Here is a 12,747-nt window from a genome sequence, read left to right as displayed (position 1 = left end):
TGTTGCTAATACACTTACAAGCTCTATTCTTGGATCAGTTCTCTTCCAGTTACAGTCTTTTTCTTTAAACAAACTACTTAATGATCAATTGTAAGAGTTAAATAAACAACATAACGTTTTAAAATTGTGTTCACTCCGTTGTTTATATGACATATCCAATAATTCATCTCTTTCTGTCTAACTTACACAGTTAAATAGAGACAACAATAAGACAACCGATCAGAACGATAAACGAATAGGTTTAATGGCAACTAGTGAATATTTTGATTGAATGGTACAAAATCCAGTAATCCGTTAATCTGCTATTTTTAATTTGTAATTTTTTCGTGACTGTCATAGAAAAAGTATAGTATGCAACAGGTTTGGTAAACTCTTTATCTCACTCGTTTATGAAGCATTTGCTCCGCTCGTGCGAAATAAACTCGTGGGTCAAATGCCGTTTACCGCACCATTATAGACCAACAGCATTTGAACCACAGAGTTTTGGAGTAAACATCTCCAACGACTTTTGATGACACACAAATCGTTGAGATAAAAGTGAATTGGTTTTTGCAGTCGTCAATTAATTGAGATAGTTTATCATTAAAGCGTGTATATTTAGATATATAATAACTATTATTTATAGTAGCATTTCAAAAACCATGAAAAATGGAATGTATTCTTGGTGCAAATATGTATTTATCTAAATTATTTCTATTTTTATGTGGTTTTTTATAGTGATCGATTCAGTCATTTCACAAGAATTAGTTTATATCTAAGTCAACTTAAAAATACTTGAAATTTTTGAAAATCATGATGTTGACCCTTACATTACATAGCAAACTGCCGCCCATTAGTGAGATTCAGGGTGTAAAAGTTCAGTTCTCGGAATGGTTATTCCTCTATGACTCAAACAATTTTTGAAATATGAGCATAAAAATTTGGATTCGCATATGTATAATGCGCAAATTAGATCCTATAATGTCATGGTAATATATGCATTTTGCTATTTATACACTATTTTGTATTTGCACTAACACATTTGAATTGTGGGAGGCACGTAAACATTCATTTTTTTCCATTTCTGTATAACTATATATAACGTCAACGTATTTTTTTGCTCCTTGATAGCATAATATAAAAATTGATTTTAATACTTAAAGCTGAACGCAACGTTTTTAAAAAAAAAAAAATTCAAAGGAAGAAGAAAGAACCATTGCAGTGCAAGGATACCCAATGCTAATAAGAAATAAAATTCTTTCTTTTGTACAAATATCCTACCAGGACGTATTTGGCACCAATATTGATGATTTGATAACAATAGGCAAAACCCATAAATGGATCCATACCCAGATGGTGGTACCGGCAATAATTTCGCAATGAAGTTGATGGCAAACAATGAGTTTGGTTGTGGTTCAGTCACTCTTTAGTCCATTTGTATACCTAATGATGTATCATTACTCGGTCTTGCATACCAAATTCAAATGTCTAAAATTCAATTAGAAATAATTGAAAAAAGTGGTTTTTCCGCTATAAGCTAATAAGTTAAGTTAAGTTCAATTTTTCAGTATTACAATGAAAGTACATTATAATATGCAAAGTTTACTTAAGAACAATACATAACAAAACACACACACGCAAAAATAGTTAGAAAGAGAAGACAAAAAAACAGTAAACAATTAAAATAATATATCAAATCTAGAAGCGCAAAAAATCCACCATTTATACAGAGAGGGGAAGAAAAGTGCTTTTTATTTGTATTCTATTTATTTATTAATAAATGGGATGAATAATTGTTTTATTTTGTGATATACCTTAATTAAGTAAAAGCAAGAAAAAATTACGAATTAGAGAACGATTCGAAAGTCTAACAGGAAGTAATTTCTTTAGGGAATCATGAATGATTGACAACAATTCCAGGCAGCTGTCGGCATACGAAGCAGAGTAGAGTTTTCGGAGTTAATAGTGATGAAAAAATTTTCGCCTGTTTGACATTAATGTGACACCAAAGTTTTAGTTTTTTGCTGGCGAAGTATATCCATTTCTACGACCTGAAAATCCAGAAACCGACCCCCAATAATCTAAACATTCCGATCGCCCTCTGGGGTAGGCGTCCGCGATTCAATCTCCAGTTTTCCGCAAATGCCTCGAAATATACGGGAGATGGTGTCCGCATTGGGCGAGACGCGAGGGTCCATTTTTTACGAACCGATCCCGCCAGCTTCGCTACGGCAAAACCGGCTATTTTGAATATCAAATAATCTAGTTCGGCGTTTGCGTTGGCGTCATCAAACTTTCCGCTCCTCCCAACCTCAAAAAGGACACACATTCGTACACTATACAGGGTGCGTACGGTAATTGGGGACATCCATACGCAGATAACACACAATATCAGCAGTATATCCGGTCAATGTCTCATTTAAGTCGCTTGTCTCGGGACATGTGGAGGATATTCATTAGCATATATACTAGAATAGGATAGAGTGTAAAATACATCCCAGGGATATTCTCTGAATGGATAGCTCTCGTATTTACTGTGGACCATATACCACAGATATCCTCTAAATAGATGGCCTGACGATATAACCTTGCACCATAATGGGGACATTAGAATAGAAACCTAACAAGTTGAATTTCGAACATCTGAGAAGGAAAATGCTTAGTTTTTTAGATTTGTGGTGTTTCGGGGGACATTTTATTGGCAACGTTTTTGTGCACATCTACATCGACGTCAGTGCTGCCAAGTCCTAAAAAAAAGCCGGAATGAAAACCGTTAAAATCAACTTGTTTTAATTATTTTTGAAAAATAACGAGACAAGAAACGCTATTCTAATAAAAATACCTCACAAAATACGGATTAATCTGAACGAAAAAAATTCAAAAACGTAAAAATAATATATTTGTTTATAAGATCGCATATGGCAATACTGCAACCAAAGACGCAATTACTCGCGGTCGTGCTGTGCCGTACTCGCTCGAGTCTCGTCGGCTTCTCCTCCGCCTCATCGTCCGCTATCTTTTCAACCTTGTTTTTATTGGCGTTGTAAGGTATACGGCAACTTGGCGTTGCCTTTGAGTATTTTGTGTGCCATGCTTACTGCTTTCAGTGCTTTCATTTCAGTTATTTTTTTGTGATAGTATTATTACTGAAGAACTATTAATTCATGTAAGTAAGGCTTTATGGGAAGATAAAACATAAGATTTGATAAATTCTAAGCTGAACGAACCATTGCTGTGTAGTATATCAACATCATGCCTTTTTTTATAATTTTTCAAGTCAATGAGATAGCAAGATATGACGGCGGCAGCAGTTATGAGTTTGTAAAACCAGCTCTGATCCATCTGATTTCAAATGACCTTGCAATGAAATTCAAATATTAAAATTGGCCAAATTAATACTTGGTAAGTGGGTATTATGTTCTTTAAAAATAATTAGGACGTAAATGTAATATAAATAAAGTATAAGAAATATAATTTAATAAAATATATATTATAGTGATTGCTTATTTGAAACTTTTTTTAAGGAGTGATTGCTGGACCGAGTTAAGGTATAACTGAATTTTTTTTGTATGTATGTGTATGTGTATATAAGTAGTCGTGGAACCCTAGATTGATAGTGTACGTGGGGACAGACCAAACGTACTTCACCAAGACTCTGCTCCTGCACACAAAGCCACTACGACACAAGTTTGGATGACCACATCAGTCCAAACTTATGAACACCTTGATTATCACTTATGGCGCGGTTGAGCTAGAGACAATCTTTACAATGCTTAAAATTATGAATGATCCTCTAGGGAGTGTTAACCAGAATAAATTTGAAATTGATATCTTTAAATGTGAACGAGATACTATCTTGTATAGATGTCACACATTTCAGTTTGTGCCTTAGAACCTAAATCACCTCTAATGTAAACACACCCTTAAAATAAAAAATATCATACACTGTAAAGGTATTCTGGTCGGTAAAATTGCGTAAGCTGAATGAGGCAAATTCTAAAAGAGAGTTAGAATCTCGTTAATTCGCAAAGTAGTCTTCTATTTTAGCATAATCAATGTCTGCAGCAACACGATTTTCCTTAAACGAGACACATTTTAGAAATTTTTGTTGGACTTTTTCAATCGCCAATAGTAGCGGGGTAGATGTATGCGAGCCAGAGAGCTGAACAATATTATCAGCCAGAGTGCTGAACAGTATTATCATCGAAACGTTATTAACAATTCTTTTAATAAAATCTGGCCTCTTTATCTGATACCTGAGGTATACTGGGTGATAACTTTTTGAAGGGGCCAGTATGACTAACTTATGTGCCGAGTTGGTATAAATTCTGTTAAGCTAATCTTCAGTCATTGAATTAAATTTGACGGTAAAATTACAAAAGGTCAATATAACAAACACCAGCGAATATTTTCCATGACGCTAATTCCAAAACTTGACCTCGAGCTGGACAATGACATTTCAAATAAAGCTTGGTTAACAATAAACACATTTAAATCGTCAAATAAATTGTCATTTAAAGCGTTCTTGAAATGAATTCCACTTAAAAGACGGTTTAACCAACAAGAAAGCTTCAACGAACGACTATAAATTCGCTAACAAGAAACATTATTTAAAAAAATATATTATTTTTTAATAAGAACAATAACAGCTGAACAGTATCCTGTCACATTCTAAGGAAATGGCGTTTTGTATCTTGTTAAGATTTTTCAAGTAATCCCATTGTTTGAGGAAGAGTGATGGACAATTGCTTATCTCCGTTCTGGCAAATGGTTCATTGAAAATTTTGAAAATACCAGAGAGGTCATCTCAGCTTTCAGCTCGGCCCCAAAGACAAAATTAACCTGTTGGTGATTAGTGCCATCTATGAAACTAAAAATATTGATTTCAACCTTGAGTAAAAAACGTCGTGATACAGATGACTTAAGTTGGGATCACCAAGTAGTGAACACAATATTGTAACTCACAAACATCAAATCCGGGTCTCACGTTTTTCCTGTTTCTTGGATGTTCTTAATTCTCTTGCAGAATTTAGAACATTATCAGCATTTAAAATTTCACATTCACTTGAACTAACTAAACACTTTAAATGTTATATAGCGAACGCTTGAAAATATTTCCATCGTCTCATTGCCCTTGTATCACAACTACATTAAAGAGTTTCCAATGCAATTTTTGCAAAAAATTCAGTATTTTTTATTTGCTGGAAAGTAATCAACGAGTCTCCCTCTATTTCATTCGCCTCTAAGCATGCGCATTTTCTTTGTTCTTTCGCAGATTCAGCAAATTTTCAAGGAATTTTTTTTTCACGTCAGTTCAATCGTCAACAACTCCATAAAAATAGATTCTCGACATTAATGACAAAGCGAGAAAGCGAACAAACAAAGCAAAACACATTCAACTCCTATTAACTGCAAATAATCAAAACAAATTACCGACTTCATATTTTACGGAAACGTTGTTTCGAACTCTTAAGAGGCCTTTAAATTTTCCATTAGCCAGTTGTTTTCCATTATTTCCAATTTATTTTCTTTCTTGTCGAAACATTTACATAATTCACAGTTTTTATTATGGGCTACCTTTAAAGAGTCGTGTTTCGCATTATATGACGTAATTTTCTTTAACGATAATTTGGGCCAAATTGGGGGAGACAACAATACCTTTCTTTCGAGCTGGATACAAAAAATGGGGTTAAAAGGTCTCGAAACAAGAAACATTTACTGCAGTAAATAGATACTTCAAGTAGTTGTAGTAAAAGCAAATACACTTAGAACCAAAAAGTCTTTTTTCTGTCACTTTTTCTTCTTGAAGTGCCATGTCCCTATCGAACGCTGACGACTGCCATGTTCACGACGTCTATGTATCTTGTGCTACATGGAGTAACTCATCTGCATTAAGGCCTTTCTATTGCCTCAGGTTTCTTAGCGATGAAAGCCTCTTAGGCCCAATCCACTTTTTTCCTTCTATTTTGAAACGCAAATCGAGTGCCTCTAATTCTTCGAAGAACTTCTTCATTTCTTTTTCTTGTGGTCCAGGATATCTTAAGCATTCTCCTGTATGTCCACATTCCAAATGATTCGGTCTTATTGAGCATTTCTTTATTTCGTATCCATACATAAGAATCGACGATATGTAACTTTTTACAGACTTTTCTTTTGTTTTGATGTTTAGTTCATTATTTCATCTTATTTCATATGTCACTTTAATAATAAACAAGAGCAGTGTAAAGATACAAGGAGAGTACCTAAATGCTCTTTTATGGGTAACGGGGAGATATTCTACAGGTAGTTGAAAGAGGAATAACCAGAAAAATTGAAGAAGTTCAAAAATGTTGGTCTGAATTATGGTCTCAGTAGAAGGGAAGCTCACCTCTTGGAATAATGCCTGCACTATAACTGTGCACGAAATATAGAGAATCTGCAGAAATACAAAGTAGACTATCGGAATTTGAGAAAAAGTTAAAATTTATATTAAAAATTGAAGTCAAATCTTACAACATAGCCAGCAACATAGCTTTTGGAGTCATCAGATGTCGAAGACTTGGTAAGAAAGATAACCACCCCCCTATAATGGATTTCATAAATTAGTGATTTGAGAATTACTTTCATGGTTCTTTTTTCTTAAATTATATGATTCTATTATTTTTAAAAATTTTACTATAACCGTAAATTTACTTTCAAAATTTGAAAGTCAGTCAGGTTGTTCTCAGCTAATCAAAAATGTTTACTGAGTCTTAACCCAGATATGTTTTAACCACTCGGAGATGTATTAACATAGAAATTTTGTTTGAAGGTCCGGGAAACAGATACTACTGATATTTGAAAACACATTTTTTGTGAGCTACGGAGGAGGCTTCAAAAATTAACATAAAAAAAAGTCTTGATGTTCTGGCGGTTCTTACATTAAATTTATGGTAATATGATTTACGCTTTATTTTTGGAAAAGTGAGCTTCTTATATTGCCCGTGAGTTGCTTAGAGTTAATATTGCAATAAAAATTATACTCCAGCTAGCACCAGCATTTTAAATGGGGCTGTTCTTTTCAAAGAAATGTAAGACACTATTTTATCGCCGATAATGTCACTGTAGATCGATACATCCCTGTGTTGAGGCTTAAGACTGAAGCAGAAAACTGAAGCTTAAATTGCTATTAATTATTGAGTTAAGTTGCCGAATATCACCAAATTATTTTACAACAAAGCAGAATGTTCCACAGAGCTATTAGATAACATTGTAGTCCTACTAATTTAGTTTTCGCGCGTGCCCCTATATTTCACCCATTAACCTGCACTCTACGTAATTTTCTTTCTTAACAACGAAAACGAGAATTAGCCAAATATGAGAAAATAATGCTGTAAAAATGCGGCATCTAAACTTATTGACAATATGTCAGCAGGCATGTTGGTTGTTCAATGTCGCAAGACCATTGGTTATAAAAGAGATTTTAGCGTAATTAGGGTTGTATTTGAAAATTATTTCGTGAATAAAAATTTCCTGTTTGTTTGTTTTTCACTAATACGAAACAAATAATGAATTGTTTATTATAGACAGGTTTTATACAGGTAGCGGTACAATTATATTCGTGATTTCTTTCCAGTTCAAAATCTAAAATAAACAAAATAAAAATCTAGTCAGGTTTTCAACTCACCTCGTATATCTTTTAAAGCTGAGTGTATTTTTGCAAGACAATTTAATATAATCGACAATTTTTTTGTTATGTTGTTTGATAACTCCCTAAATTTGCATTGTTCGCATTTGTCACGGTTAGTTATCAACAGGCAAAGTAAAACAAAAGGGAAATTTTTCAAAGAAACTTCCACACTGAAACTGTTTCAGTCAAGCTCTGAAGAAGCCAACAGGATCATTGGCGAAACGTCAGCAAGTTCGAGGAATCCAGAAGTTTTGGTAAAATGTAAAACAAAAGGGGTGAGGTTGGTTATTGGTGTAACCACGCTTCTACCAGTGCCTAACTAAGATTTGGTGTTTTATCAAATTTTTAATATTCTATGGTCTGATACGTACCAATATTGAATCTAACCTGTCACAAATATCATTCACTTCTCGATTTTGACATCGAGATATGTTGAGTATCTTTTGGGCAGTTTAAATCAAAAGCGATTTGTCAAGCTGATTATTTTTGACAATCGACGTTTCAGTCGGATCTCACTTGACGAAACCTCGAAAACCCCAAACGCCATCGTGAGTAAGTTTGCTACCATTTTCTAGTATGCGAAATTTTTCTTATTCTAGGGTTTTTTTTCTGTTTCCTTGTTCTTCCTTTCATCCGAGTCGACGTTCCCCGATTTGCAAACTTTCTGGTTGCTGGCGAGCATACGTTCAGTAACTCGGAGTTTGGATCAAAAAGTGAGGTAGCGAAATTTTCTTTTCTGATCTGACTAATTTTACGAATTGGTACTATCGATTTATTAACTTCTCTGTAAGATAACTTGTAAGTTGGAGTCTGTCTATACATGTTCCGAATTATATAAAAACGGAAGTCCTTAATTTAATTTACTTATCTGTGATAACTACAATAATAAAGGATACCATATATAGTGTTTTTATTATCGACTTGCTTCTTGCTTCTAACAACTCCTGAGGTAGCACGTTGCAGAATCGACCTTCTTAATTTTTTTTTCATTGTGCTTCATACGTTCCTGTATTATTGGCGGAGGCAGTGCCTATACATCTCTAGTAGTTATATGGAATATTCACGAATCTATGACGCGAGTTCCGCTTATCTTTAATTGCACCTTCGGTATTCTAACTCGCATCTCTGAATCATTCTTTATATACATTCCTTCTTCTGCATTTTTACCAGTTTCCGCATTTTGTTAACTCCATCCAGGAGATGCGGCAGATTCAATGGTACCTCTACATCTCGAGTGCCACCACTTTTCTGCGTGACTCCTTTGTCAGTTTCCAAGTCTGTACCTCATAAAACAATACGAACGTAACATCTGAGTAGCCTTATTCAATTTTGAATGTCTCAGACTGCTTGATCACTGTTTACGTTTTCGTCTTCTCGTTACTTTCGAAAAATCGATGAAATCGATTCTTTTCGAAAGTATACGCGCTCCTCACTAAATTCCAGATCTCGGTAGTGGTAGGGCCTAGAGAACCACCATTGGTACAGAAATGATTAGCGTTTCAAAAAAAATTTTGTTTGTCTTTCCCTTCTCCGTTCTCTGTTTCAGGGTTTTTCGTCGATAACTTTCGAACGGTTTATGTCACGCGCTTCAAATTTTGCTCTTTTTTAACAGTGCGCGGGGTACATAAGATATGTAAAAGTGGCTGCTGTCAAGTTTCGGCGTCCATCTTTTTTTTTCGATTTTCGACTGTTTTTTTGACATTTCAAATTTGAAGCTATCGACTTCAAATTTGTCAGACAAATAGCATTTGTTCCCCTAACAGAACCCATTGAAATTGGGGGAGTTGGGTAGGTCGGGAAGTATTTAAAAAAAAATGAAAAATCGCGTTTGCACGGGTCTAACAAACAAATCATTTCTCGAAAACCGTTTATGCAACTGAAAAAATTCTTGGACGAAAAGATGATAATGATAATTTTTCAAGAAAGTACAGGGTGCGCCGCACATTCAAAAAATGTTAAAAATACTGGAAATTCTCTACAAATAAAAGACTGTGTTTCAGTTATTTGTTTCTTTTACATGACAATATAGCCCAGCTAAAACTTTTGTATTTAAGGTTTTCGAATATTTTACAGGGTGTTGAAGATATTCCTTGATATATAAAAAATGTGTTAGGTGTCCTTAATTTGCAGATATCATCCTTAAGTTTAGCAGGAAAGTAAATGCCCGTGCTCTAATTTAAATAGTAGACATTGTAGGCAATTCAATTTCACCAAGCATTTGAAAAAAAAATAGAAATAATTTTTTTGGTTATTTTGGCTTCCAGAAAAACATGCGTTTCTCCGTAACCATTCACCCGATCGGCAAAATTCTTTAACCTGCGGACGTGGAATATCAATTCCGATAACATTTATGTCAGGCATTTCTTCGGTTATATGTAGAGTTTTCCAAATATACACAAAAATCTGAAAGTCCCAGAAAATTGTTCTTTTACAGAGTAAATTATCAACCGCAAATCGAAAATCGTAAAAAATATTGCTAATCGGTTCAAACAGTGTCTCAGGCCGCATCAAGAGCTGTATTTGCAGTTTTAGTTTATCACGCTGCTCGAGATATTTGTAAAAATTAATATGAAAATTAATATTACGGGGGCTGTCAAGACGCGATGGCGTCATTGATTATTCCGGCGTACTGCAGAGTTTCAGAAAAAAAATTATTTTCTTGAAAAACATTCAGTATTCTAGAAAAATTCTTGCACCAGGAAACGTGAAAGATCAAGGGCTATAACCTCCATTTCCGGAATTTTTTCAAATATGTACGGGGTGTGACGATTATGGGTAAAAAAATCTAAAACATCCTGAAAATTTCCGTTTTCGTGGATAAATTATTCGCCATAAATGCAAAACTGCAAAACATGGGATAATCTGGTTTAAGCAGTCTCGAAAATTGTGTCAAGAGAGAGTTTTAGGTTTGGTCTATCGTACAGGGTTCGCGAGATATTTGAAAAAATTTCATTAGAAATCGCTCTTATTTGTGCAAATTATTACATATATCAAAGTTTGCTATGAAATTCGGCGATACGTGAAAGACGCTTTATACAGGGTGTATGAACAATAAAATTACATCGATTTTGCGAAAGTTCAATAGTGGTCCACAGGAGCAAGATAGAAAAACAATGAGTCCCTCTAGGGCAAGAAACCTTGAAGCGCCTTCTTTTTAAAATACAAATACAATCTTGTTGTTCCTGCTCTTCTTTTAAGCAGGGGATGTTAGGATTCGCGATAACTACTATTATTTGCAGTTAGAGTTCGGCTAGCAACATGACTCTAGTATCTCTCGTACCTAACCTATGCTTGAGAGGTATAAAAGCTGCAATAGAAACTGGCGCCCATATAGTCTTTAGAAGAACTGAGTATAGCTTTCCTTATGCAAACGAGGTATTAATTCGTCTAGCTAACATAGTCGCTGACACTACTGGTTGTCGAGAAAAACGTCAAATGTATGTTAATGGGCGAGAGTTAGTTCAATGCTCAATTTTACCGCATGTACGGTCTCCGTATTTGACTTATCTAGTACCTATGTACTATCTAACATCAATAAATCCACAATGGCAACCATCCGAGTGGTATCAGAAGTGCAATTAATTCTCGATATCCGGCAAAGACGGACCCCAACTGACTACTCTAAATCACCAAAAACGAATTTCTTGCTAACCGTAATGTCATCGATAGTAGATATACGGCACGAATAAATCAAAAACTTCCACCAAAAAGGAAACAATACCGCAGACTTGCCTATCAGGGGGACGTATAAAAAATTCCTCCTAATAATCTCGTCCTCGGCAGGCCAGGATCCTGTCGAAACCCATAAATATTTCCGCGATACCAGTTTCGCCGAGGCTATTGTCAAATTTTTGTTTCGGTTTGGCAGATAAAAAATCAAGCAGAATGAGAAGAGAAAATGCACGTATCATTCATTCCGTTAAGATGGAAGTTACATTCACCTCAATTGTGATAATGGAGTATCCAATTTTCTCTTTGAGTTCAAATTAATTCTTGTTTCTCGTTTATATCTGCACTTATTTAACTCGGTGTAGGCTTGCGGGTTATATTGCACCAATTGCGACAATAAACAAAGATAGGCAAATAATTTATTATGAAAACAAATAAACCTGAAGGACGAATATTACGTTTATAAGAAATCATATCAAACATCTCAAACTCTATTAACCACGTTTAGGATATACTGCGGAGCAAAAGGCGGTGTCTATATATTCGGAGATTTCAGTTACCATGGAATAAAACGAAGGTGCTGCTTTATGCGAGGAGCAAATGCCAATAAGATAAACAAAATTGGACCGAGGTGGCTTTTTCTTGATGAAAATCCATTTATCAAAATAAATAATCTTTGATAAAGACACGGTGTTGTCGAAGCAATTGTCATGTCATAATATATAATTTCGTGAAAATCTGAACTTTTAGTTCTTATTTATTAAGATAAACAAACATCTTATATCTTCAAAGGCCAATTTTGGAAAGCCAACTGTTTAGACGTAAGCAATTTTATCTAAAACATTGAAACAATAATTATTTATCAAATAATGTCATTAGCACCATAAATACGCTATACCCTACAAACCACAGAATATATATATGAAGTTCAGAAAAGTGGAAAAAAGGAGAAAACTGTTGCATAAATACAAAAATAACAGAACTGAAGAATATTCTCTAAGGAAGTCAGAACCGCAGAAATCATCAGCAAGAGGAAACCATGAGCCCAAATTCTATAACACTGCAGCGCATGCGCTGCCCGAGAATTGCCATGAAAACTCAGCAATCTGGACGTACTCGAAGATTCAAAATTTTGCTTCGTCAGCCCGAACACACGAAGATTTAGAACACACACGAAGATTTAGAACAATTCTTGCCAAAAGTGACTTAGAAGCGGCACTACCATAAAATATAAATATCAATATACATAAAAAGAAAAAATTGAAATATAAGTAGATATAAAATATGCTTTTAGGTACGTCAACCATTGTGGTGAACCATGGAAATATTTCTCAAAGAAACTTCCACAAGCTACTGTAATACTCTTTATAACACTTCTGGATTCCTCCTGAGTCGGTTTTTGTTGACTCGAACTAGCTAACGTTTGGCCGATCATGCTGTTGGCTTCTTCG

The sequence above is a fragment of the Cylas formicarius genome, unplaced genomic scaffold, assembly GCF_029955315.1.
Source record: "Cylas formicarius isolate icCylForm1 unplaced genomic scaffold, icCylForm1.1 PGA_scaffold_5__7_contigs__length_24384050, whole genome shotgun sequence".
Lineage (NCBI taxonomy): Eukaryota > Metazoa > Arthropoda > Insecta > Coleoptera > Brentidae > Cylas > Cylas formicarius.
The sequence above is the reverse complement of the archived record's forward strand: the minus strand, read 5'-3'. Positions refer to the sequence as shown.